At 37.7% G+C, this 25,669-nt stretch overlaps 1 protein-coding gene across 2 annotated transcripts in view; it reads right to left on the reverse strand.

Moving 5' to 3' along the window:
- The window catches only part of ipo11 (importin 11), a 280,362-nt gene that overhangs the window by 67,132 nt on the left and 187,561 nt on the right, over nucleotides 1–25,669 (reverse strand). The window lies entirely within an intron of this gene.

Consider the following 25,669-nt stretch of genomic DNA (forward strand, 5'->3'; position numbering starts at 1 on the left):
ACATGTGTGAATGAATCAAAACACAACTCCAGGTATGTTTTTGAGGAGGTAACAATATTATAACATGACTTAAAGCTCACAAATCAAATTCCACCACAGGATCCTGACTTGTCCTCTAGCTCTATTTTAAACTGTAAGGATTATCGAATGTGATGTTACGTGAACACAAACTACTGGTGTTTGTCAAAGCAGTTAAACCTGAGTAGAGTTTGACATTAATCCTGTTACCTGAGCCTTCTCCCTGACTCACATCCACACATCCACCCCCTGCTCCATATGAAGGACACCCCCCCTTCCCCGCTAATACCCCTCGCCACTCAATCCAGCACTAAAAGTATATGTAGTGTGACTTCAATGCACATCCATTTCCATACTTGTCATGTATCAAAAGGTTAGCGGGAACATAAAAAGTCCCAACCCGAAGAAACAAACACCACAAGATCAATCCAGAGTGGCAAATAGCTCAGTAAAGGCTTTAGCTTCCAAAACACCGACTCCCATGACTAAAGTGATTCACGGCTCACAGCACTAAAACAAATTTGTGAAATTGCGTGTCAACGGTCTCTCTGATCATTGGTAATTACAGCTTAAACCAAGTGGCAGCGACTAAATTGTTACACTCACAATTAAATTAGCATGTTTAATTAAATACAGAGTGGAGTTAGTTTGGAAACATTTAAAGCAAACAAGGATGGCTTCAGTTAATACCCAATTTTTCTCGGTTTTGTATTCAACGGTAAAGAGTAGGATCACACTTTTGCTGATGTGAAAAATCGATTGTCATAGACAGATTATATGGTTTGGTGAAGTGATCTGAAGTGAGTTGTTGTAGTGTTATGTAATAGGGACGGATGAAACACAATTTCCACAAGAGGAGAGATGTAATGAGATTTGGTCTGTGGGAACGAGAGAAGATGAGATTTTGATATCGGTTTAAGTAAATTAATTGTGGGGTTAATTTCACAATTGTGGCTTAATCATTTTTTATTTATTTAATGTTAATTTTGCTGTCATTATGCTACTGCTTTTTGCAACTACAGTTTCTCAAGAGGAGTTCTCATAGACTGTATAAAAAAGTGGAGTGTGACGTCACCCTTGGCGTTTGGCTCCTGTCAAATGAAGCTCACGATGTTTGTGGTTTGTTGTGGAAAAAAATTATGTAGATCTCTTGATGATAAATAATTAATCAATTTGCGAAGCCCGATGATGGATTTTGGACTACAGACCAAGGTTTATTCTTCATGTTACAGCAGACATGGACAGGGCTGAGGGTTGCCCCGGCCAGAGACCAACAGCCTCTCCTCCATAGCAGTATGTTTTGACCACAAATGTTACAAAGCACCAAATTTATATAGACTGAGATGACCAGAGGACATACATTTCAAACTGAGTAGGTGAAGGCTCCTACTGAGGTGTGGCCAGATGTGCTTGATCTGATTTATACCCATATTCACGCATTTGTCACTTCCTTACAAGATTAGCAAGCAAAAGGGAACAGAAGTATTTACAGTGAAGGGTGTCTTTAACTACCAAACTAAATTAGTTTTAGTTACAAGACCAAATGCTTTCCTAAAGGATAAATTCATCACTATTTTCATTTAATCAATCACAATCAATATTTTCCGGTGGGGGTCTGGTTTCACACAAAGACAGACTGAGAGAAATCCTTCCACAATATAAATTTCCACCACAGGTTATATTTGGAGCTAATTTGAAGCAGAGTTCCATATTAGGTAGAGGAAAGGTTTTCATTCCACACTCTTCTTTCTAATTTATGTAATTAATGTCTCTCTCTCTTTTTTCATTTTAATCTTTAATTTTGTGATGATTATTTATGTTTTTGAGTAGTTTTTAGTGTGATTTTAATGTATTTCTTATTCTGTAAAGCACTTTGAATTACTTTGTGTATGAATTGTGCTACACAAATAAACTTGCCTTGCCTTACCAGGAATTTATTTAAGGACCACAAAGTGAAATAAAACCCCAGGATCATGTAGAGTACAAAAATTTAAAAAGCAAAATGACAAAGCTCACTGCAGCTATTACAGACAGAGGCATGTTATAGGGAAGTGTACAGAATAACGTAATGCTTGTAAAAATAACAAAATTGGGATCAGGAACATAAATTCATGTTTTCACTTACTCTGCTCAAAAAGGCAGTTCTGATGCACTGAGGACAAATGGGTAAAACTGACACCAGGGAGCAGCATAAAAAAAATAATTTGTGACAATACCCGCAAAATTTTCAGTATCTGGGAAATCCACTGATATTTCCGAAAAAAGATATAATGTCCCTGCTTTCTTCATCAACACATCACTCTTCAAAATGTGCTATCGTGTCGGGCGTAGGTACCAGCAGCCACAATGAACCAACACATCAAAAAATGCAAGAGTGATTTTTAAAAATGTCCTCTTCAGAATTGGTGGCGTCAGAATGGGTAATGAGTATGTCTAGACCTGCGCTGGAGTGCAAATGAGGAGGAGGCTGGAGAGTGTCAGATGCTGTGCCCGAGTGGAGCGGGTGGGCCGGTCGGGAACACTTGAATAAACACCGAGTGCCCCTTCAGTCGTCGCTAGCAACAGCCCGCCGTCCTCAAGAAATGTCAGCAGTCCCCACACGGCTTCAATAACACGGATCCAGCAAATCATCTGCCCACAGCACCACCACCTGTAATGTGGTTCAGCAAACAAGCCCCTCCACATCAAAAACAAGACGAGAGATGGCGTCACTGCAGGCAATTTAAGTTGGGAAAGTTTTGACGAAGCCTTGATAAAAGAGTATATCCAGCAACCGTGACTTTCAGAAATGCAACACAATTGATAATGCAGGTACGGCATCATTCAAAGTAGAGGATATCTATTCGTTCAACAATTCTATATCAAAAGAAATGGTGCGTAGCTGAGAGGAGTTTTGGGCGAGTGGTGCTGTACAATTGTTATTTTCCGACTTTGTTCATTGAGTTTACTATGGCACAAAGTTTACAGTTAGAGCAACTACGATATAGTAGAAAAAAATGAACTTTCTAATGGTTTCCACTCATTAATAACGCACTTGTATTTAGTATTTTTTATCGATCATATTTGAGCCATTACTCTGAAATTTTATTTTCACCTACCCCTTACACATAACCGTGTACAGCAGGATGGATTCTTGCGATATTTGTAAGTTCACAAACACACAAGAGTTCACGTTGGCCCTGCTGGTGCGAGAGGATAGTGATTGGCGACCAATAACGTTGCAGAACTGAGGTTTGTGCGGAAGCCAAAGGTGAATCCCCCCAAACGAACCAAAGCAAAGCGACACTGACAAATGTACTTCAGCCAATAAACACAGACTGTTTACTTTGTGCAGAAGGTAAGAGCTTTGTGTATTTGTGGACAGGGAAGGTGTCTGCACTTTTCTCTCAACTGGATCTAACGTTTGATTTCTGGCTTGTTTCAATCAGATTCAAATAAACGCCATGATTTTCACCTTTTCCCAATTGCTTTCAGTGAGAGCCACTCCAGATTTAGAGAACAAATTTACATATAAAGACATTCAGTTAAAACCTTGCATTAATTAAGGAAGACTCACTTGTGTCTATGAGTCTGGTTGTCAAAGTTGTGGATTTGAGGCTTGGAGCAGAAAAACTTTCTTTTATGATTTAGGTCCATTTAGGTTAATTTGTATGGCGTAGTTTATGGTATGTACACTTTGTAATTCTATTGATGTGTAATGTCCATAATTCAAATGTCAACAGTTCACAATATACAAAAGTCTGCTCTCCTAGATAACTTATAAATTATGATGCAGTAAAAGTTGAAAGCATAAAGCAAAACAACATTTATCAAGTTTTGAGAATCCCCCTCTTAACCCCAGTCCACCCCACTCTCCTCTGCACATGTTGAGGTGGCTGCATCTTTCACTTTGAGGGAGGGTTAGTAATTTCTGTGGCCAATGAGGCGGCACAAATTGTAACGCACAAATTAGTGCATTATATTATACTAGAGGGCGTAGAGTGAGGCCCTTCGAGCAGCCAGTCATGAAGGTGGATCTTAACAAATATACATGTACAGACACTCCAAAGCACCTATAGAAGCTGCAGGTGGGAAGTACATTTATATAACTGGGGGGATAATAAGGAGAGAGATTGGATTTCCTTCAACTTCTTTTGCCTCCAGTGTAAGATACAGCTCATTTTGTCAAAAACAGAATAACAAGAGGAGCGATGTCCTCAAAAGACAAAAAGAAAAAAGTTAAATGAATGAATTACATTATGGATTTCTTCAATGTTTAACCCATATTCAGTCAGATACTATTGTATTATTGTGTATTCTACAGATTTAACATATTAACCACCTGCATATTTGGGCAGTGTTCTTCTTTTAAACCAAAAACACTCTTGACACTCTCCAGCTTGAGAAGTCATGGGGTGATACACTGTGTTTTTAAACTTAATACACCTTCACATCATCATTTGGATCACTTCAGCCCTGGAATTGCCAATCTCTACTGAACAAAAAGTAAAAGATAGATTTTAACTTGAAAACTACCGTGAGGTGAAAAGAGTATTTTGAGCTTTGCAGACGAAGACACGTGTGAATGAAACAAAACACAAATCCAAGTATGTTTTTGAGGAGACAACAGTATTAATAACATGGTTGAAAGATCACAAGAGTCAAGTTTCCATAACAGAGGACCTTTAAGGCAAAACTTTCTCATTTGAGGAGCCTACTTTTTTATTTATTATAATATTTTTTATGAAGAGTACTTAGATTAGATGTTATTTAACCGTATTAACAACTTGAACAGATAAATTGCCTTCACTGCGTATCATCTAAGTGAAAAGATCCAGAGACTGATCTTGATTGATATATTTAATACCAGTGAAATTAAAAAATAGACTTATGACGATACCTTATTGCATCTTTTATAAATAAATAACTTTACTTAAGATGAAGGCTTTTATTGCTTAGTCATTCATAAGCTTGCCTAAGAGACTATTTAATCTGCAAAAAAGGAAAATATAATTCAAGATTCACGCTTAAATCTTTGGCTAGCTCACTACATAGGTGCTCTTTTCTGCTAGTGTCCATAATTATTGCACAATCCACTTAGATTAAATTATATACATAAAATTACACGTTGAGTAAACCTTTATTATTAGTCTGTCTACATCTCCAAAGCACAAAATGCTGCGAATAAAACAAAGCACAAAGTAATGTTTATGACGAGGAAACATTATACCAGCATAGATCAGAAAATAGTGTAACATGGGCCCTTTAAGAAGTGAGCATGAAGTTTCATCTGTATTAAAACTGAGTGCGTTCTAAATTGTGCCGTGCTCTGATGATTTAGGCTGAGTCATGAGGAGAGCGGGAGAGTCTGTGTGAGCAACAGGCTGGGTCAGAGGCACCGTGTGTAGACTCCCGACTGGAATTTGCTGAGCCATCTGGCACTACTGAACCGGGGACCACAGCCGTAAGCAACTTTCTACTGTGAAAACTTTGTTGGATCAGACTTACAATAGGTGCAGTCCCACCCGGGGAGATACACAGAAAATATTTTGTCACAACGATGAATCATCTTAAGGGTTTCCAGCATGTTCAAAGCTGTTAATGGTAAATATAGAAAGTCTGATTTATAGCTGTGGGTTTGTACTAACTGCATATATAGTACTGTAATTTTTCATTTAAAATCTGTTGAAATTATTCATGAGTTCAACTTGCGAACTATTACAGACAAGTTACTCTAATGCAGGACGAAAATACCAACCAATTCTTCTATGCTAATATATATTACTTTTTGAACACCAAGCAGAAATAGACACATCTTAATATTTTTGCGTCGTAATGTATTCAGAATAAACCAGTGTAACCACTAATAAACATCTCAATATTTGCATCGTGTTTTACCCCTACATTTTCTCTTCTTATTAACTCAAATGACCAAATTTCAAAGCCTGATCAGCCCAATCCCTGGTCAGTACTTGGATGGGACACTGTTGGGAATACCAGGTCCCACAGTGGGGTGTCAATGGCAAAACTGCTGCTGTGTCCTGTTGTGGCAAGACACTTCAGCCACATTGCCTAGTATGAGTGTGGTGTGTGTGAATGTTGGTGGTGGTCGAAGAGGCTGATGGTGCAGAGTGGCAGCCTTGCTTCTGTCAGTCTGCCCCAGGACAGCTGTGGCTAAAACAACAGCTTACCACCACTAAGCATGGAGTGAATAATTAATGCATAAAACTGTGCTATGAACCAATGCTAGGGACAAAGGAAAGTAACACAAACAAGATGTGATGTAATGTAAGTGGCTTTTATAAAGTAAACGTAAGTAAGTATAATCACAAAAAGAAGATGTTTTACATAAGTCAAAAATTCCAAATATAACTAAACAATACCTCTAACGGGATAAGTATAAATCAAAGAAAATACAAATTCCCAAGGGCCGAGCCAAACTGGCAATTATGAACAAATAATAGGTCAATAATGACCTCTAAACAATTCACAATAGCAATGGAAGGCAACCAGAGACATGTCTATCAACAAGTGCGGCAAACTGAAACTGAAATCCAGCCGTGAGGGGGGACAAGTACAGCACTTTTATCGGATGAGACAATGGGATGTGTAAAAAGGGGATTGGAGGAGCAGGACGTCAATCCTCCAACCACAGCACATTGGACGTTGGAGCCAACCCAAGAGCAATGGGACCATAACCCACCAATCAGGGGGAAGGTACCACACAGGACATGCAAATAGGGAAGGCACAAGCGGTAAAACAAACGGGGAGCGCCGGGCGAGGTGGAGCCAGGCCGGAAGCCGTAACAACTTTAAGGTGACTTTGAGTATCTGGAAAAAGTGCTATATAAGAATAAGGCATTATTATAATTATGTTAAATTGTGTTGCAATAAGGATGATCTGATATACAAACTTTACAACAATAAATACTTAATTTTACATTATTCAAATGCACTGTCAGGATTAAATAACTGGGGTTCACTGTTGCATGTTCAGCACTGTGGTTATCTGTAAATGTGCTACATACATCTGGCTTGACATGACATAACTACATATTGTTTCTTCAGGAGACACTGCAATCAGTCATCAACAATCTGGACTACTGACACAGACTAGCATCATCTACTGTGATTAAATGCCAGTCCCACTGAAAAGAGCCTCACAGTTATAAAACATGTAGTAATAAACCATCCTTGCAGGTCTACAACAATAGAGCAAAACTGCACGATCTAGAACTCTGCATTTTCTCTTCTAACCCAAGAATGCCGCATGCTGGGCCATAACTTTCAAAATGTGACGTATGACTCCCAACAATTTGTCACCGCTTCACGTGCAAGGCCCCGTAGACTCTAAATCAAAGTTATCTCAAAGTAAGCAGTAATGGCTGTGATGATTTATTAAACCAGCAGCTTGGCGCCATCAGTAAGTCATTGCCTGACACGTTCAGGAAAATGCTCTCAAACGCTCAGAGAATGAACTGTAGCTAGCACAGTGTAGCAACCTCAGCATGCTATGGTGACAACAACAGACTGGGTTTCAATCCAATTAGCCACATGCAGAACGAAGCTGCCAATTACGCGCCGTTATGATCACTTCCCAGCAGTCAAATGATCAATAATTGTCAGCACTCAAATCACGCTAATTACATCACAATACATCAACATTTGAAAAGGTTAACATCCGAAATACATGCGCGAAACAATGTGAGATGTCTTCAGTTGTGTGTAGAAATAACTTTTTACAGCGCAGTGAGCCGAAGCGCAATTAAGACATTTGTTTGTCTTTGAGTAGAGTTCAGTGTAATATGACAAAATGCAGGTTTGTTAAGGCTTAAAGGAATAACTTTCTCTGTCTTGTCTTCATTAAAACTGCCAATCAAATGCAAAGGGCTATAAGATGAAGAGTGTTATACATAGTGTTTAATCAGGGTAAAGCAATACAAGGTCTTTAAAGCCTAGATCACAATTTCAATCCAGCTTTTTCTGTTTCGATGCCGATTCCGATACCAAATACCAACCAATAACAGAGCAAAGAGACTGAAAACAGCACTTACTTCCTTTCAAAAAAAATAAAACACTGATTCAACACTGATCCAAATATGTAATGGAGCTGTAACAACACAACAACATTGTATAAATAAATGTTCAAACTGTGATTTTCTGGGTGACTATGAAATATTAAATGAAAGGTGATTATGAAAATGAATATTCTCATTACATATGTCCAACCAGAATATTGACTGAACCGATAGTTGTGTCAAATTTTCTGGTATCGGCATCAATATCAAATACCATTATTGGATTGGTGCATCCCTAATCACAATATTGTGAATAGCACTTTTCTGTGAATAATTACGATGCTTGGAATGCAAAAGGTAAGCGAGGAATAACTTTGGACCACAGCGAAAACAGTCTGGGTACTTTCTTTGTTTATTAATTTTTATATGGGCTGTTTAGGAATTAAATGTTACATAATTCAAGTTCGGCACTGGACACTAAGTAGCTCCAGTTTAGTATGCAAAATCGAACGTCCACAAACAAAAACACCCATACACAGACATGGCAGGTCTCCAAAATGCCCAGAGACATTTCTGCAACTCGGCAGATTAAAAACTCATATCTCCACTGCATTTTTTCAATTTTTGGCAGCAAATTAAATATCGTTTTTATTCCCATCAAAGGAAGTCCAGCTGATTAGACTCTCAGTATGCTCACAGATGGATGAATGCTAAAGAGAGAAGCGAGTGAGATGGAAACAAAATTTGATAGGAGTGTAGGCCCCGGGCGACGTCGCAAATGAAAATCTTGATATCCGATGCTGCAAAATAAGTCTGTCACGAAGGTCTGTTATTCAACAAAACCAAATTATGCTGACGGTGATGGGCGGCTTCAGACTGGCCCCATAATAAAGAGTAGAGAGAGAATGGCCAATGTTCATTACAACGGCTTTGTGTGGGCCTCAGTGGTTTGATAAGGCACTGAACTCATTTCCTATAAATTTACACCTCCAAAAGAGCCCGCTCGTCAATAGGATTTGGTATTCAAATGAAAAGCTCTTCATTGACAATTTCATGATTGAGTTACAATTTATCATGACTTCTGAAACTGCTTCTGACACACAGGCGCAAATGTGACGCCTCGATTAGGCTACAGTTAGAGTATTTGCTCGTCTTGATTTGCATTTTAAAGAAAAGCAATTTATAAGAGTAATCCAGTGTACAAACCGTGGTGTTATGCATTTGTTGTGATAATTACAGTTGACTTTATTCTCACGTTTATCTGTGCGTGTTATGTCCATATAGAGCAATCATTCCCAAACAGTAGTCATTTTTATTAGGAACTGTAATGTGAAAAGTCTTATTTTATATATATTTTAACATGAAAAGAGTGTATATGGTTAAAGGGCAGATATTATGGCATATTATGGCACTATGTTATAATGTTGTTCCCTCATCACAAACATACCTAGACCATTTTGATCTTAGATGATCTTAGGTGACAGAATATAATAAAGGGTTACTAAAACATGTGTGAATGAAACAAAACACAATTCAAGGTATGTTTTTGATGAGCTAAAATCATTCTAGCATGTCTTAAAGCTCACCAATTTTGTGCAGGACCTTTAATATAATAACTTTTGCACTGTTATTTTGTCTGTCTTGTAGATTTGAAACATAGTCATGTTTATGCTTTTTCTATTTCTATATCTCCTTATTCTATCCTTATTTTAGGTAATGCATTTTATTTTATGCCATTTTATTTTCTTACAATTATTACTCATAATTATTTAAGTTGCACCAGATCCCCAAAGCCCATTTCGAGTTTATGAGTTTTGCTCCTGTTCTGCTCCCGCTGCAGAGATAAAGCCAACCGCCACGGGATTAAACTGAAAATATCAGTAAAATGTATTTGGGAGACATTTAATAGATGGTGAGATGCTTATAATTTAATAGAGATCATCCACAAAGTTCAGCATTGTTCAGAGCTTGTCTGTGAATATAAATAAGTGTCCCGCTGGGTTAACCAAATCATATACTCATGTGTTATGAACTTTCAAACTTTTCATAAGAAACACCACCCAAGAAATTACTTGGACTTTTAAGCATGACAAGTATATAACAGGACTATTCCAGGTCTAATCTAGAGCTAAACCAGGTCTCAAACGACACAATAATTTCCATTGTATGTTAATAGGTTATTTTTTCAGACCAAGACTTTGTTTTTATACCTGACAGTTTCGACTGCCCCCTTCGGTCTTCCTCAGAGTGGTCATGTGATGTTGCTGTGACGTGTCCGGTCAAGTGATTTATACAGGTTTTGGTGCTGTCTTCCTACTGGTGGAGGCAGGATGACAGCGCCATCTGCAGTCCGACTTCCTCAGGCCAGTATCCCAGGTGTGTGAGAGTAAAAAAGCCCCCTCGTCCCGGTTTATATTCTCGTTTTTGTATTTCGATTGCCTCTTTAATCCAGTGACGGTGTTTGTTTACCTCTGTCCCAATGATGTTTGCCCCGCTCCAATCCATAATGTGGTTCTCTCTTTTACAGTGGTCAGGTGTCATCCTGCCTCCACTGGTAGGAAGACAGCGCCAAAACCTGTTCAAATCAGCTGACCGGACATGTCACAGCAACATCATGTGACCACTCTGAGGAGGACCGCTAGTGAGCAGTCAAAACTCTCAGGTATGAAAACAAACTCTTGGTCTGAAAAAAGAAACTAATAACATAAATTATCGGAAGACCAAATAAACCTCATTGGGCTTATTTCCATTGTGGTTCTAAAGAAATCATTGAATTATCTAACAGAAATTATTCACAGAAGAAATGAAATCTATATCTGGCAAACACACACACTTAAAATCTGTTGAAGAACCACCAGTGGTACACAGACCACAATGTGAGAAACACTGTTATGAATGATAGTGGCAACACCACTTTGAGCTTGCCTGATCTGATCTGGGCCTGGTTAGCACTTGGATAGGACCACTGGAAATATCAGATGCCACGGGGAGGCAGTAGTGGCTCTAATACAAACTGTAGTTGTGTCCTTAGGCAAGACCCTTCACCCATCCTTCTCTATTTATGAATGCAAAGCATGAGTGATTGTTAGTAGCTATTGGAGAGGCTCTTGGCACAAATTGGCAGCCAAGTTTATGTAAGCCAAACCAAAGGCAAATTCCAGAGACTACAGAGATACTTTATTGCTTTGAGAAGATGACAATGTAAATCAAAGCAATTACTGTTGTTAGGAAAAACGACTTGGCAGTAAATGGCAGCGCTGTGGAATAAACTGTACAAAACAAAATGCTAACAAACTTTATACTAACAAGGAGCTGAAAGTCACATTAAAGGTGCACTGTGTAACTTTTCCTGCTTGTCTCAATGGAGATGTTATTGTTTTGTCTATAATGTCCCAGCATGGCATTAAATACTCAATACTCATACGTAATAACATCAGTAACAACAGTTCTGTGGTGTCAACTACTGTTTCTGTAGAGATAACTACATGTAATGCCATACTGTGGGACATTCCAGGCAGTATCTCCAAGGAGAGAAGCAGGTGACGGACCCTGCACCAGAAAAGTTACACAGCGCACATTTAAGGTCACATTGCTGACTTTATTTTAGTACTGACTGTCTGAGCCCAATGTAACTTTCTTTATCAATAGCTGAAGCCCGCACCATAACGCTGAAGTCAATAAAAAGTATCTGGAGTGCATGTGTATTATTGGTTGGCTGATAGTGGAAAACAAAGCGCTGAAGTAAATAGCCTCTTGTGGATAGTGGCAGCAGCAGCAGAAGGACACAGCCCCTGTCATTAGGACCCAGAGAAGAGGGGCTTTGATGTGTCCGATCCTTCTTGTTGTTTGATGGCTCCGGCCTTGTACAATGGAGCCCAAGAATCAAATGATGCATTATGTACACAGCCTGAACACAGGGGCAGTTTTGTGAGTGTAGTCGCGTGGAACGTCAAGATGAAAGTCACAGGCCCTCAACAAATCCCAGACGAAACCACAGACTGTATAAAGAAGTGGGCTGAGGGAGCGTGACGTCACACAAATAACGTCAGCTATGATCAAATAAAGCTCACGGAGACTAGCACTTATAGGGACAAACTTGGACATAGTTCTATAGGAACAGGAATGTATTTAAACTTGCATTGTGTAACTTTTCAGGTGGAGGGTCCGTCACCTTCTTGTCTCTACGGTGATGTTATTGCTTTGTCTCAAATGTTCCACACTATCAATCTTGCATTTAGTCAAATACATGAGTTTTTATCAACTTAAAAACATGTATGTTGGCTTGCCTCTCCACAGATCTGACCTGTAACTTGGCCTTGTGGCATTTTTTGCTTGTGCTTACTTGAGACAAATAAGTGTAATGTCATACTGTGAAACATCCAAGCAACATAATCACATCTTTATGGAGATAAGCAGGTGACAGACCCTCCACCAGAAAAGTTACACAGTGCACCTTTAAGGAGAAAATAGCGAAATAAACACCAGGATCATGTAGCGTGAGTTCATACGAATGTTTTAAGACCAAAATGACGAGTCTCAGTGCAGCAGTTACAGAGAGAAGAATGACAGTTTTTCAATGTGAAGTCCATTAGAGTTGGAGTCGATGGAGCCGGAAGCGTTCCCATGAACGCTTCCGATTTGGAACACGGCGGCTAGAGGATTAGCTGTGTCCAGTTATATATGCAGTCTATGGACGGCATGAGAAGAATATAGTTCCATTCAACAGAAAAGTAGTAGCCATTTTGACTTCAAGATTTACTGATTAGATGTGTAATACTGTTTAATAATGAGTTTTTAATCAGAGTAAAATATTATATATTTATATCTACCAGTTCCATAATTATGATAATCAAGAAAACAAAAAAGTTAAATGAATTTGCGTTCCAAAGCCTGATTCAATAAATAAATGAATATTTTTTGGAAGTTGTACTATTTGCCAGCTGAGAAAAAAAAGCCAATTAAAAGTTTTCAAGAAGCTACACTGGGTAAAATTTACTTGATATAATTATGTTCACAGATTAGAATGTGTGTTGAAAAAGTAGTTTTTTTGGAGGCCCATGAATACCTGCACACTAAGGCTGTGTCCTAATCACTCATTCATCGTGTAGGCCTGTACTCTTTAGCCAACTATATAGTGCACTCATACACAGAAAACTCGCACATTCAGCTCTCATCACTCGCCTCACTTCATGTGACTCTGGTGTCTGGGTGAAAAAAGTCTGTTAAACTCAGGTAAAACTTGATTTCTGTAATAACCAATAAGCTTTGGTCAAGATGGATCTCACACAAACTGGTTGAATTATTTGCTTTTTGTCTGAGATGTGGAAATTATCAATCTTAAAAGCTCGAGCTAAGGTTTATGGTTTATTTAATAGTGGTTTATTCATAATCTCGGATCAACAGTGCAATAAACCAAAGCTTCTACTTCATTCAATCGTGTTGTGTCCAGTTAAAGACCTATCTCTGTCTGCTGCTGTTTTTTACAACTCTTGCAATGCACTGCATAAAGACAGGTATAGTCACCAGCACTGGACACTAAGTTTCAAGGTGCATTGTGGGAAATTTTGAGTGCACTATTTTGTCTCGTACTGGACATTTGGACACCACTAAAAATGGCGTGACCTCTAAACGGTGCCCTAAGGAGGACTTTCGGACACGGCCTAAAGTTTCTTTTTAAAGTTACTGTTTAAAAGTTCAAGTAATTTACTGAATTATACTTTTGAAATCAGTACAAGGCTAACCTAATTTTTTCACCTCTTTGTAAGTGACATCAGTTGATTATGAATAGTGAAAATGATCTCTTAGCCACATAACTGTTCAAGGTGAAAACAAAACTATTGTACAGTTTCATGAGAAATTGAAACAATTTAAGAAGCCTGAAGCACATTTTGAAAACATGTATTACTTGAATGGTAATGAAGACATATGCAACACACTGAAACTGTTTTGAGTTAATCGCCCCAACAACAACTGCGTACATGTGCACAATGGCGCAAGTCTTGCACCAGACAGAGAAATAACCAATAGAGATGGGGAAAGTAAAGTACTTGAGCTGGTTCACCACAAAGTTCACTTCACGCTAAAACAAACTCAAATGTGTTCGTCAGAGATAATTTGGTAGAAATTCTTGTTCCGGGGTAGAGACAACTGTAGTGTGTCAAATGTAAATTTACCAGCTGACAGTAGCCAAGTGCAGTCAAGTCTGAGCCAAGTCTTGCAACAGTAATACCACCATTAGACTGTGTGATGAGAACGGTCACAATATGGAGAAAAGCATATACCACAAAAACTGCATATGTACCACTATTCACTAAAATAATAACATTTAAAGGTTGTGTATTCTGCAAACATGACTCCTGTGAGCTTTAGCATGTTAGAATGTTGTTATGTCATCAGAAACATACCTGGAATTGTGCTTTTCACCTTGTGATGTCATGAAGAGTTAGTTTTCAAGTTAACAACTACCTTTTGACTTTTTTGGTACAGTTGGCAATGCCAGAGCTGAAACTGAAGTTATATAGCTTTATGTAGTATGTAGCGCCCTTTAAATAATGTCAGTATTTGGTATACATGTATAGTGCGCTTTAAGAGTCATATTAAAAATAGAAAGCTAAAACCATACTGTGGAATTCTCTGTTTTGTGAAAGATTACAGCCAAAAAAACATTTCCATGGAAATCAGCAGGTGGAGGTCCTCTTCCCAAATAAAGAGGTTTGTGGAGATACAAGTTTTTCAGTGCAGTAACAATACTTTTATTTTAATTTTAGGCTAAAATGTTACATACTATTAGCCTAATTCATCAGCTGGTTATACTTCGTGGAAACCTTCTGACCTCACAGCATTAGGATTCTTTCGCTCGATGGTAGGCAGGTAGTTTTTTAAATTTAACTAATCACTGCTATTTGGTTGTGATCTCTTGTCTTTCTTCTTGATTTTACAATGTTTAGGTGGTGTTAAACCTAACACGTATGTAATGCGTTGCTATCAAGGCAAACTGATACATTAAGCCTTTTCCAAATCCTGTAGGAAGACGGCTTTAAATCCTCATTCTCGGGAATCGTTGCCAACACAGAATGTATGGCTTGTCTACATCCATCTCAACCACTTTGTTTACTGTTGTGCTGCAACACAAAAGGGACCCAGACAGGCGCTTGAGTTTGAAATCATGGCTTCACTGCTCTTCTCTGATTCTACAATTTCAGGGGTTCTTGCAAACTGTCTAGTTTATTCCAATTCCTGACCTAGTCACTGGAGAAAAATGAGTGGAGGCACTAGGTGGCGCTAGCCTGGCTAACATACTACAGCTTTAATCATAAACTTGTCCTAAATGAAGAGATAACTTATCTTTAACATTTTAAATCTAACAGTTTGTATGTAAACATGTAGTGTTGCCTGTAAGTAAAATAAACAATTGATAAATATGTACTGAGCATCATGCTATTATAAATTTCCCAATCAACTATAAATCATTAAATCAAGGCGCTTCAGGTCATTATTCATTACTTCATAGCCAAGTTGTCTAGGCGCATTTGCTCTGGTTACTGACTGACATATTCACATAGACAAGGTGAGTGAAGTGTTTTACCCAAGGACACAGCAGAACAGGTAGCAGAGATTAAAGCAGAGATTGTATAAATAAATGGAAATAACTAGCCTGCCAGCCGCTACGTTCCAAATAGGAAGTGAGCATGGGCGTGCTTCTGTCTCCATCGACTCCAACTCCAGTTCACTTTGTATTGAAAAAACTTCACCTCTCTCCTCATAACTCCTGCTGTCAGGCTCCTCATTTTATTCTTAAAATGTTCATATTAACTCACCCTACATGAAAGTTTTTATTTTGCTATTTTGTCCGTGAATCATTTTCTATTCGTAATATAACACTAAGCTCCAAATTTGCCCATATAACCTCTGTGAGCTTCATTTGACTGGAACAAATGCTCTGGGTGACATCACACTCCCTTAGTTCACTTCTTTATCCAATCTATGGACTGAACTAGCAAACTTTCCATCAGTATATTATTATTTTTGTCTCAACACACAAAGACCCAAGCATTTTCGTACTGTACCAAATCAATCACTTTTCCGGTGTACAAAAACCAGTGAGTAATGAGCCAACTTAATTATCCCTGCATCCTGCCTGTTCGTATATTCAGTTATAACAAGCACACGTTTTAATATCGCCGAAAAAAAAAGAAAAAGCAATCATTCAAATGTGACCCGCAGGCTGCCGGAGCATCAGTGATGTGAGTGATGAAAAAAGGCAGCGGGGCAGAGTATGCAAGGTAAGATGAGGACGGAGGAGGGAAGCTAAATAAACAAATCGCATGCGGTAAGGATGAGTTCAAATGACTGTGGCCATGACGAGGGGAAATTGAGAGAGGAGGCTGGGTACAGGATACAAGATGTGTCTACACTGGGGGACCGAAAACACAAAAACAACAGCTATTATCTAATACAGGGGGGGATAAAAGCAAGAAGAGGAAAGGAGAGGCTGTTCATTTAAAGGGCATATATTTGGTATTTTCTTATCCATGTTATAATGTTGTATCCTCATCAAACACATACCTGGAGTTGTGTTTTGTTTCGTTCACATGTTTCACATAAACTCTGTAAACCCTTGTGATGTCATGTGCTAGTACAGGAAGTGCTCCACTGTGTTTTCAAACTCTAAACAGGTTCCTTAAAATTATTTTGTTAAGTTAAGCCCTAGAATTGTAGCCTGATTCATCAGCTGTCTGACCTCACAGCATTAGGATTCGTTCACTCGATGGTAGGCGGGTACTCTAATAATTTAACCATTCGCTGCTATTTGGTCATGACGTATGTAATGTGCTGCTAACGGGGCAAACTGGTATATTAAGCTTTTCCCAAATCCCATAGAAAGAAGGGCAATAACGTCTTTCCCCTGGATAAAATTCACCAAACATTCTCTTTGTTTTGGCTTTAAATCCTCGATCTCGGGAATCGTTGCCATCACAGAATGTATGCCTTCGTCTACATTCATCTTGACCGCTTTGTTTACTGTTGTGCTGCACCACAAAAGGAACCCAGACAGTCGCTTGAGTTTGACATCATGGCTTCACAGCTCTGCCCTGATTGGCTGGTGCGCAGTCTACAGCTTCTGGGGTTCTTGCAAACAGTCTAGTGTATTCAGATTCCTGATCAAGTCGCTGGAGAGAAATGAAATTGAGCGGAGGCACTAGGTGACACCAGCCTGGCTACAAGAATTGCCCATCTCTACTCAACTAAAGGTAAACGGGAGCTGTTCACTTCAAAGCTACTGGAACAGAGCATTTTCAGCTTTGGAGATGTAGACAGTCTAATAAACCAGGATTACTCAGACTCAGACTAATGAAACAAAACACAACTCCAGATATGTTTTTGATGAGGTAACAGCATTATAACATGGCTTAAAGCTCACAAGAATCACTTTTGCGTAACATAAGACTTAATAATGTGACGATTATATAGTTCTAATTGCTGTAACTGAACAAGATGAACAGTTGGCCATAATTGTGAGGACATATTTTTCATCAGGGGCTGGTGTATTGAATAGGGCTGGACAATATATTGGTGCTAATATTGAGTTTGGTTACATAGATTTAGTTTTCATACTGTATATATCTTTTTTACTGTGCCTAATGAGGTCTTGGCCAAGTCTCCCTCGAAAAAGGGACTTCCTCGTTAAATAAACGGTAAAAGAAAAAAATCTGTCTATTACGTCATCAGATTTTTCAAATATTATTTTACATTACCAATGAAAATAGGGTAATCAAGCTAAAGATGAGACTGCATACTTAGTTAATCAAAACTACAACAAAAAATTGCAACAAATTATCTGGGAAACTACTAACTTAACTACAACTTCATTTCTGAGTCTCTCCACAATGGCATGTCAAAAATCGGACATAGTGAACTGAAAAAATATTCCGTATTATCTAATATTGAAAAAGGCGCGTAGTGATTTTGCAGATTTTTATGCGAGATGCCACTCCTGTCTCTCCTGTGATGAGTAAGCAGTGTGGGTTTGGAGTCTTGCCATGAAGATTTGAACAGACAACCCTCTGATTGATGGATGAAGCCACTGTTCAACTGTTGCCCAAAGTTCAAATAAAACAGTGAAAGTGATATAAAAAAGTAAAAAGAATGGGGATGGGATTTTTATTTTTATTTTTTTTGTATTCTGTAAACCTCGTCTTCTTACAAGTTGCATAGATCTACAACAAAATCGAATATTTATAACTCAGCATGGGATACAACTTGGACTCAACAGGAAACTATAAAGATATACTGTATGTCGAGAAACAACCAAAACCTCAGAGGGACAAAACTCAAACTTTAAATTTCCCCTGAGTTTAGCTGGCGTCATAAGTTGAACTAAATGTGCACTGAACTGAACTACAACGTTGCAAAACATCCAGTGACAAATGAGAAATCATCATGACATTTGTACATCATTTAAGTTTAGTCAGAGAAATATTCACTCACGAGAAGCCAGAAGTCCATTTCTGGAGATTTTTGAAACATACCGAGATGGTCCGTATTTATTTAGAACCGCACAGCTCCGTCCCAAGAGAGGTGACATTTTTCAGTCCTGAGTGTGTGCAAGGACCTTCTCACGAAATGCTATTTGACAGACTATTCCTACGTCGTGAGGAAGAGTAGTGTAGCAAAACCACGAAAACATAATCTCCACAAGAAAGCTGCAGGTGATGGAACAAACTAAGACTGTTTTCAATTACAAATGGAAAAACAAAAAATAATGGGAAAAAAGCTAAAGATGTGGTTGCATGTTTACTCAGTCATACATAAGTAATGCCTTGCAAAATATGTATTGATACTGATGAAGCTGACGTCTTCAACATTCTCTGGGAGTGGGATGCTAACTGTGGGCACTGCCCTGTCTGGAGCCCTGTTTAATCTGCTCTTTATTTAACCAAAATCTGACCTTAAAGAACTGACTTAGCTGGAACTACAACAGGTGCGCTAATTTGAGCTGTTAAACAAGTCTTTCTCACATAAAATTATAGCCACAAGCAACAGTTTTTCAGTCACTCTCGCCTTTTTTGTTGAAAATCGAACACCTAAACAGAACCATGAAAGCTTATATTGATCACAGGCTCCTGAAAACGTGCTGTTTAAATACATTTACTATTTTCTTCTCATGACGCAGAGTAGTGTAGCACGGCCACAATAACAATCTCCACAAAAAAGCAGCACATGATGGAACAAACTTGTATCTAGGCCTGTCAAAGTGTGATATGTTGCTTAAGTAAATATAGACAATAAATGATAATATTGAAACTAATTTATGCCTCTGACAATAGCCCAAGAGCTGTTTAAAACCACAAAAACTATTCTAAATTTACAATATTGTAAAAATCATGAGCTGCGATAAATAAATAAACAGCAGAATGAAGCACTTTAGTACTTAGTTTGCGTCTGTAATGAGTCATACAAGTTTCAAGTCAACCTTTTACGAATTAAAGGTGCACTGTGTCACATTTCTAGGTGAGGGTCCGTCACCTAATGCCTCCATGGAAATGTTATTGCTTTGTCTAGAATGTTACACAGTATAGACTTAACCTAGCAATCACAAGGGAGACAAGCAGGTTACAGCACTACGCCATATTACAATTCAGATTTGTAGAGAGTCACGACTATTCACAGAAGGAATTATTGTATTTCTGAGCAATAAAACACTTGTAACAAATAAATGCTGCATGGAAATGTTTAAAGTAATACCAGGGAACATTTCAGGCAAAGCAATAACATCTCTATGTAGACATGTAGGTAGCAGACCCTTCACGAGAAAAGTTGAGCAGTGCATCTTTAAATTTAATCATACAGCCAGAAAGTAACAAAAAATTTCCCAGTGGTGCAAAGAAAATGTATGTATGATAAATACTGAGTCCAAAAATGTGTTCCAGGCTGCTTATACTGAAGTTGATATAGTATTTATCATGACAGACCTACTTGTGTGTACTGATTTATGGCAAACTCTACAATTGCTTGGCCTTTGGCTTTTCTATCACCAAAAAAAGTACAATCCAATACTGGGAGCACTTCGTCATGGGATGTCATGTCCTGAGTTTCTAAATGCCAAACACAGCAGACTGACAAATTTTCTCAGACAGGCTGTGATCACATGACATTTTAAGCTGCTATAGTTTATAATTGAGCTGGAAGACAGTGTTGTATGGGACAATTTGCATTTAAAGGTCCTATATTACGCAACACTCCTGTGAGCTTTAATTTAGAATGTTGTTACTTCATCAAAAACGACTCATTTTACTGTCTATTCATGTGGAAAATTTGTATACCAAACTCAACCAAAACTTATAACATGAAACAAAAATTGGCATAAAGTTCAGTGTCTTCGCTGCCAGCAGAAATATCCATCCATCTCTCTTTAATCTATCTCTGCAATGAAACCAGTCGTGTCCAAAAAGTGATTTGTTCGGGTTCTGCACTTGATAATAGTAATTTAGAATGAAAATAGGTGTCCTTACTCAAGCACAAATGCATGATTTTTGTGAGTCCAAAGAACTTTGAAACATCAGTTTAATAACACAAGTTTGTGGACACAATTTCAAACAAATACACCATGGTCAGTGAGAATTCTAAAGCTAACTTCTGTGCATTATTTTTGTAGAACCGCACAGGTCGTTTCAGCAACTGTTAATCCATCCATCCACTGTCTTATATCACTATACTGTGAGCATCAGCATAGCAACAAACAATTTTTGGTTGTAATTCTCAGATATTTACATTTTAGATATTCATTAATATGTGCTGTCCCTTTCCAAATAAATAAATAAGAATAAATATTTTGGTTCTTTCCATAACTGTGAGTCTCCCATAGAGTTATATAGGGGTCCGGTCAAGCGGTAACGGAGGGAAACAGGGGCAGATTTTTTACATTCAAATAGCTCTTATTCAGAAACTAGAGGGACTATTGAAATAAGTAAGATATCAGAATGTAGGAAAGAGTTAACACTCCAACAGGGTAAACTTAAACCTGTGATATTCTTTCAAGTTGTTGACAAAAAAATTTAAAAACTCATGTCGGTAACGGAGGGAATGAAATATGCAGCACTTTTTGGGCAATAAATCCAAACAGTGATAACTAGCGGTTCTCACTTACATATCCTTAACAAACTGTTTTGAATATTTGCTTCATATAGTTTTCTACCATATGGTACAAGATTAGGTTGAAAAACCTCTTACTTTTTGAGTAATGAGATTTTTTAATAGGAAAGGTCATGGTAACAGAGGGAAAAGTAATGGAGGGAAAATTGTGCAAGCAAGTAGAAGGTGAATGATTTTGCATAATTTGTCGGCTTTTTTCTTCCGAATACTTTAATATTACTTCAAAATGAAAGGAAACTATTTCTATAAAATATGTCAGTCCTTCCAAGCAAATTTTTATAATTTTAAATACATTTTTTTTTTAAATCATGTACCTTCATCAACAGTTTAAAGATCAAATAACACAAGATATGATGAAATACATCAATTTATTTACATGATTTGCAGGTCCATAATTTTTGTTCCATGTTTCATACATGGTCTGTTTAAAACGTATGTAACTTTAGAACCAAAAATGGTACAGAAAAAAGGTAAACAGTTTCATAAACTAGAGTACATATGCTATATTGGCCTTGCTGTTTACCTTCTGCTTGACCAAGCCCACAGCACCCTGCCCTCAATCTGAATACAAATATATAACCTAATCAAGTTCTGTGTATGGAACCTATATGTAAGGGGTATTGATTAATAATGATCAAAGTGACATTATTTTCAAGTATCCTAAATGATAATAAAACTGTTTCAGTAATCCAACTGAAATGAGCTAAAATTATGTCTTTAAATGACGTTTGTTTGTTTTTTTTAATAATAGTTTTTTTTTTTTTTTATGAGATTTTGTTTTTATTATACACTATATACCCAATATTCAAATTTGGCATATCCTCAGAACAACATTCATGACTGACAGCCCATTCAGCCCAAATTCAAAGTTCAAAGATGGATCAGTTTATGTTTGTGAAGGTCACCGAGGTCTTATTGAGTTCCACCTCAAACGCTCTCAAATCCACATCTCGAGGCACGCACACACATACACATACTCCCAGTGCAGTAAGGATGCAGAGGTGTGACTTGGACTTTCCTCTTTTTTTATTCCCCGGAGCAAACAGCTCGAGCCTGGGCTGAGGTGATAAGTGGCCTGGATCAGCAGACGCTCTACGGACTTCCACATATTTACTGTACCTCAGAAAACTACGCATTCATCCTCGTAATGACATACATTCATATACTCGCTCATACATAAATGCATATCGGTGATGTTTAATGCATGCACAACCAAGTCTGTCTATAGTGGGGTACTTTAACACACATGTACGCCCCCTTCAAAGTGAGAATTATAAACTGTCAGGTCACGGCATGTCCCCATAGAAGGGTCATTGCTTTTTCTGGCATGTCCCACAGTATAGCGTTTAATTTCTCTTTCTTCACGAAGACAAACAGGTCAGGTACGAGGAAAAGTTAGAATTCAAATTTGTGGAGAAGCAAGCTCGATCACAATAAAAATATTTTTTTCCCCTGATAGATTTCTGCATAAACATTCACACTCATTTTCCCAATTTGAAATAAAAGCAGAGGTGGGAACTTGCCAGTTGTGACTTGGACTCAAATCAGACTTGAGTCACTATTTTTACAACTTGAGACTTGACTTGATGAAATGGACAAAGGCTTGGGACTCGACTTGGAATTGAAGATTAGTGACTTGGGACTTTACTTGGACTTGAGGCCTGTGACTTGAGAAGACTTGAGAAGCACTTTTAAATCTGAATTCCTTCTATTTTGACCGTAATGATTCACACTAAGATCTTGTCAAGACATTTAAAAATGAAAAATTACATAAATACATTTCTTCAACTCTTATATATTCTATAAATACTCCATGATATATACATATACCATGATTTTTTATGTAAAGTTTAGTTTAAGTCATATGAATTGAAATTATGTCAAGTCAAGTGCAAGATGACTTGGACTTGACTTGGACTTAAAAGCCAGAGACTCGAGACTCGACTTTGACTTGCCTGTATTTGACTTGGGACTTGACTCGGACTTGCAGTCAAAGACTTGAGACTTACTTGACACTTGCAAAACAACAACTTGGTCCCACCTCTGCTCCCTAGTGTGATGCCATCAGTGTATTTAGAACTCTTCACATTCTTCAACTTGCTTCTTCATTTGTGTAAAACTATAATTTATATTTACGGTAGTTATAATCTCCCCAAATTAAGTTTAGTCTGTTACTTTTGTTCATTTCTAATTAGCTTGCATTTTTCTTTCCTTCACTAGTATTTTATTTTATAAGTTTCCTGAAGTTAAAATTTCATAACTTTGTCATATGTTTGGGAGTTGTTTCTGTTCAGAGCTTTGGACTTTTATGTTGTATTTTTGTTTTTGTTTATGAGTGGATGGGGATGCATAGACAGACCTGAATGTGCTTGAAGATTGTGGTTTGTAGATATTGGATTTGCACAGTGTAAACCACACACCCTTGGCGCATCTAAGTTATTTTTTGAGAAACACTTTGGCTAGTTTTCTTTGACAAGTAGTTTTTACCATGAAAGAGAGAAATTTTGTGTTTTTTACCCTGCACCTCCCTATAGCCCCAGCTGTGTAGAGTGTGCAACTTGACATCTAATCAGCATTCTATCCATGCCTAAGAGCTAACAACATACAGACCGACAAGCCTTGAGCTTAAGTGGTATCATCTTTGCAGAAAACGGTTGAGACCAAGTTTAGTTTTGTAGTTGAATACGGGTCGATAGGATGCATGTTCTGCTTGGAGCTGTCTCAGGGCGACTGCACACATCACGACTGCACTGGTAGAGAGAAAACATGCTCTAATACTGTGTTTGTGTGTGCGCATTTGTGTATGTGTGCGTATATGAGTGTTTGTGTGCGCGCATGTGTATATGTGTGTATATGAGTGTGTGCGTGTGTGTGAGGTCTATTCTGCCGCCCCAGAGCTCGCCACAGAAAGGAATTTGCACTTGATTTGACTTTATTTAATTTGAAAAACTATTACCATCCTCTGACAGTGTTTGGACGTCTAACTGGGAAATTGCTGTTAGAACGGTTGGTTAAGTGAGTGATTTTAATTATTTATAAGATTGCTTTATTCACCTGAGAACCAATAAGGAACCAAACGCTCCAAGTAACAGAATGTCAAGATGTTTTATTTATATATATTTTTTGGAGTTAATCAAATCCAAATCCTCAAAGTAGCCATCGTTTGTTTTTTTTTCTTTACTAAATATTTTCATCTATCTTGCTTCATATACCTGATATATTTTGTGTGTAGAAATGTGTAAGTAATTTTTTATTTTTATTTTTTTTAATTGAACGAGTGTAGCCAAACTTTTGACTGGTAGTGTATGTTTTTCAAATAATCCACAGAATATTTTTTTTGGTCATAAAATTCTATTAATGCAGTGTTTCCCAAAGACTGGGTCACAAGAGATTTTTTTTTGGGGGGGGGGGTCGCCTTGTCACGATCTGCATGTAGGTCTTCAATATACAGGGCTCCATTTAATGTCCAAATATTTATGGATACCTCTTATTGTTGATTCATTGACTGTTTTTCATTGTTTAAAACTTGAGTAATACTAATTGTTTAGAGAGACACAATCACTCAGTCAACTTTATTTTGTGACATATGAATAATGTCTACTGACTTGGGTCGTGAAGGTTTGTGACTTTTAAAATATGGGTCCCCAGAAAAAAAGGTTTTGGGAAACACTGCATTGATGAAACCAGACTTATCATGTGAAATTGATTTGAAATTGTATGGCTATTTTAGTGACTGACACAGAGTTCAAAGATATAGACAAAATATACAATCTATTATAACCTGAGCGGATTAAATATGCTTCTAATTATAAACTAATGTAAGTGGCTACAGATTACATAAAGCTAGTTAAAGATGCATTACAGAACTTTCCTGGTGATGCCACAGAAAGTTATTTGCACTTGATTTGAGTTTATTTAATTGGAAAAATATTAACTATGTTTGGACTTCTAACTGGGAAATTGCTGTTTGAATGGTTGGTCAAGTGAGTGATTTTAATTATTTATAACACTGTTTCATTCACCTGAAAACCAAGAAGCTAAACTAAGAAGCAACGGCACCAAATTACAAAATGTTAAGTATACTTTTTCGACGTTGTATGTATATATGGAAGGTTGCTTTTTTTCCTCAAAGCTTGTCCTGTGATTGTTAATTTGTAGTGTCTTTTAACTCTGTATTCACCAATTGTTGTCTGGGCTTGCTTTTAATTTGTCTGAGTAGCTTAACTGGCTTTAAACATCACAAATGTCAGATGCCCTAAACCAATGGAAAACATTTCGATTTGCTGTTGTAAAGAATCTACTCAACAAGAAACAGGAGACAACTTACCTGGTTTCCTATTTAGTGAAGATGTGGGTGTAAAATCGAGGAAAGAAAATGGCTTTCCTATAGCAAACTCAAACTTTAAATTCGAGAAAGAAAAGACCTTAACCTACCTTTGAATTACATCTTATTAAAGTTTGTAGAGGTGCACAATGTTCTTAATAATGACATTTAGTTTTCA

The sequence above is a fragment of the Boleophthalmus pectinirostris genome, unplaced genomic scaffold (genome assembly GCF_026225935.1).
Source record: "Boleophthalmus pectinirostris isolate CB_2022bp ecotype Guang Dong unplaced genomic scaffold, ASM2622593v1 HiC_scaffold_4, whole genome shotgun sequence".
NCBI classification, from domain to species: Eukaryota; Metazoa; Chordata; class Actinopteri; order Gobiiformes; family Gobiidae; genus Boleophthalmus; species Boleophthalmus pectinirostris.